The sequence below is a fragment of the Rattus norvegicus genome, chromosome 4 (assembly GCF_021556685.1).
Source record: "Rattus norvegicus strain SHRSP/BbbUtx chromosome 4, alternate assembly SHRSP_T2T, whole genome shotgun sequence".
NCBI classification, from domain to species: domain Eukaryota; kingdom Metazoa; phylum Chordata; class Mammalia; order Rodentia; family Muridae; genus Rattus; species Rattus norvegicus.
In genome coordinates, this window is record NC_141537.1 from 54,217,911 (window position 1) to 54,222,350 (window position 4,440).

Consider the following 4,440-nt stretch of genomic DNA (forward strand, 5'->3'; position numbering starts at 1 on the left):
CTGCATCCGATGTTTGCTTTAGGGGATCAGACTCAGAGTTTTATGCACTGAGGTAAGTACTCCATCAACTGAAATACATTTGCCAGCCCTATGATCTGTTTTAAAATTCCCCTGGTGACTGGCTATCCAAGTGTGACCAGTAAGTTCTGTGCTCAAGTTTCTTCTTGGCCAGAGCATTCACGTGTTCCCTCCTAAAAAGGCCAACTCACTCTGATTGGCTCGTATCTATAAGCTGCTCCTTATAGGAACCTCTTGATGCCTATACCTAGGGCTGTGTGCAGGGTCAAGTTGTCCTCACTGTGTCTTCATTGAAAGATGCCGGCTTTCTCGCCCAGGGCCGTAGGGCCTTGCTCATTTAGAATTGGAGGCCTATTTGAGCTATTGTCAGGCAGAAGGAAAACGTTGTCCTGAAATACGATAAAAATGAATGAATGTTGTGAAAGTGAGTTAGGCAAAGGCTCCTTGCATTCCACTGTGTCTTGTTTGTATGTTCAGCAGATGAAGTAGGGAAGTGACAGAACATGAAACTGAATTTTTGAGGTGCCCATAGAACGAAGGCAACGTGCTCGCTGTGATCTAAAAATGTGCTGTGCTCTTTTTCATTCCACCAGAGGTATTTTATCAGGTGTAATCAACAGTTCAGCCCTTTCTGCTGGAAATGACTGACTCTAATGTGGTTAAATTGATCTTTCTTTACATCGCTTCCTGCAAATTTATCTTATCCATCTATCACAAGGTCATAGAAGGTTAATTTTTTAAGGTTCATTCTATGAGTCAACGTGGCGACAAATAAAATGAAACAAGAAGCCACCATTCAGGCTCTTAGGTTTACCAACATGAATTTCCTGCCCATCCACCCACTCTTGAGGTGGTAGTGTGGTCATCCACACCCTTGCAAGGACACAATACTCCATTATGATTCCAAATCTAAACCAGTGTTTCATGCAGCCTGCCACAGTTGGATAGAGTCTTTTCTCTGTTAAGAGTAGTTATGCTGATTTCAAACCTCCTATGGAAGCTTCTTTGTGTAGTGAACAGCAGTGACTAAAATACTGGTAACTAGTCAAAGTATAGAGAATAAATATCTGTGGGTATTTACCTACAAATAGAATCTCATTGCATCTTTTCAAGGTTCAGTGGACATCTCAGTCATAGGGCTATCAGGATTTTAAAAGCCAGTAGCCTGGTAGGATTATAATGAAACCATGTTTTCTGACATTATGTGGCAACTGTAATGAGCTGTCAGCAATTGTGACATGTGCTATGAACTCATAGCAATTGTGGTTGCTTGCACAAGACATGAACAAGATTAAGCCAATCAACTAACTCTTATGGATATTGAACCCAACCCTAGTTGAGGAGCTAATTATGGTCGATAGCTTTTAGGGGCATAAGTCTGTTTGTAGCCTCTATTAGGTCAACCACAGACTTGGGTATACAGTCAGTGGCTTGTTTAAAATAAACAAAAGACATGAAATTGGAAAGTGGAATAGTGTTTTAGGGTTTCTATTGTTGTGAAGAGACACCATGACCCCAGCAGCTCTTAGAAAGGAAACATGTAATTGAAACTGGCTTACAGTTTCAGAGGTTTAATCGATTAATACCATTGTGGGAAACATAGCTGCACACTGGCAGACATGGTAGTGGAGAAGGGGCTGAGAGATCTACATTTGGATCAGCAGGCAGCAGGAAATGAACTGAGACACACTTCCTCCAACAAGGCCACATCAATTCCAATAAGGCCAAACCTCCTAATTCTGCTACCTCCTAAGAGGTTATGGGGGCCATTTTCTTTCTAATCACCACAGGGGGTAAATGTAGGTAGTGGACCTAGAAGTTAGGAGGAGGAGTAGGGTTGAATATGATTAAAACACATTGTATCCATGCACACGACTTCCAGAAGTATATCGTATTTTATTAAATAAGCTGAAAATCACAGAGATGGGCATTCTGAGTACGATTAGTGGCTTTTCTTGCTATCTCTCACCCACATTTCCAGTATAGATAAATTTAAAGGTACTTTGTTTCTTTAAAGGCATATAGAAATATATGAATGGGAATGAATTATTTCATTCAGCCAAATAACAAGAGAAAAATTTGACTGAAACCTCTTTCCAAGTTCACACTCTTGATCACAGCAAGTCTTAGTACTGTCTACTGTGTATTCATCACTGATTTCATGTATGAAAACACGTAAATGAGGAGGGCGGATGGGGGACATGGTATATCTACACCCAAAGACAGTCAGTATTTGCCACTATTTCCTAGAGGCCATGCAAAGTGACTGATCTACACAACTTCCTTGAAGACCGTGTGAAGCGAGGCTCCCCATGCTGCAGTTTCCACTCCATCCATTACTTTGGGAAACATGCTTCTGAAGCTCAGATGTGTAGCTAGTTAGAGCTGCCACGTTTACCAAAAACACACAGCCATGCTGTCAAGAACTTGGTGTTTTTGTAAATCAGTCAAGTTCTCAAAATACTTTGTAAGTGTCACAAACCCTCTGTGATGTGGGATGCTTTTTGTCTGCCACTAGGAATAGGGAACACATTTATTTGACTCGCTGAGTGACACAGAGACACAGTACCAGAGAATAAAGACACAGTTAAGCTTATCCACTCAATGGGAAGTGAGAACAAGAGGACAAGAAAGAGCCCTCAGATGGTGTTTTGCATAGGAAACAAAGGAGCTAAATACACTTTGTGCTTTTCCCTGGAGAAGGCCAGTAGAATGAGGTGTGGCTATAGGATGAAGAGAAAGAGCAGACATTGGATGCCCAAGTGGCAGTACAAGGAGTCTAGAGCTACTGAGGCTGGACATAGAAGTCATGAGCTAAGGCTGTGGAATAAGAAAGTCAGAAGCAGAGCTAGGAAGAGCAGAGGAGGAGGTATAATTAGGCTAGGAATCAACATGCATGAGTGGACATGAGGTCCAAAGTCCTGCAGACTACAATGTTTAACTACCATGGTGTATCTGCCAAAGCCTTGGATCCTCTTCCTGCCTCTTTTCAAAAGACTTTATCTACTACAAAAAAATGTTTCCTGACTCTCTTGGGGGTTTGATGGAATTTTAAAAAATATCCATAAACAATTGCACATTTATGTAATTAAGATGTCAATTTTAAGTATAGGTGGTGTATTTATATAGCCTCAAATGAGATCTCACAAAGCATTTATTCATAAGAATGGATAAATTTTTACTTGACAATTGGAGAATCCTGGTAGGTTCTGTTTTAGTCAGATGTCATTAATACCTTGAATAATGACAAGTGAAATTGGTGACCTGATGCTCTTACAAGTACATACCACCTCTATAAAATCTTTCCTGAACATTTATATTTAATCTACACATAAGTACCAAGGTCAAGCGCTCAAAGACGGACATCTTAAGCAAAACTTCCCAGTTCCTCAAGTTAAGGCAATGAAACAAAGACAGTAATAACCTGAAATCGGCTTATAGAATATGAAGACAAAATGCAATGTGAGACCCTAACCTGAGTCTCAACACAGAAAGGGATACGAGTGGAAGAGATATTATAAAGATCCATATACATTTTATACATTAACTAAATATGCTATGCAAAGCTTATACTTCAATTATGATATATGTTATCATTATGTAAAATGTTAAGGTCAGAGAAAGTATTATGAGGCATTTTGAGGAAGGCTTGTGTATTATAGAATGTAGCTATGGTCTCACAATATTAAAAAATTAAAAATGTTCTTGATGCCTGTATATTTGACTTGTTTGGCTCATCATCCAAAGTTTAATTAAATTCAAACTTTTGAGCTGTAAAAAAAATTGTTTAGCAACACTGGCATGTTTTGGAAAGATTCTATTTTCAGTCTACAAAGCTTTGAACATAGACTTTTATCAATCCTGATTTAATTTTCCAGCATCTTTGCGTTCTTTTTCATAGTTTTCCTAGACACTGTTTTTCTAAGCCTTTCTGCCCTGCCTTCTACCCATTTAGCTCTTCATTATTCCTAGGGCCATCCATGAAACCTCTTTGGCTGAATCTCGTTTTTTTCTAACATTTCCGCCTACACTCACCAGCTTGACACCCCCCCCTTCCCTCTTGGGAAAGTGTACTCTGAAGTTTGTAATATTTTTCTTTATTCTTATTTCTTTTCTCTCTAGCTTGAATCCTGGTATTGTAAGATTTATGGATCCTTAAATGATTTTCCTCCTTACGTTTATAGAAATCATTTTAACCAAAACCTTTGTGTCCTGCTATTGGGGCATCTGAGAATGGAAGAAACTAACATGGCCTCTGTATATCCTTCGCATTGTCTTTCTTCAATGCTTCACAACCTGCGCAGCAGCTCTGACAGCTTTAAATGTACAATGTGACCTAAAAGTAGGTGTTTTACATTCCTTAGAACTAAAATTACCACAACAGAAATAGCAAACTGGCATTAACCATTTACAAATTCTCAG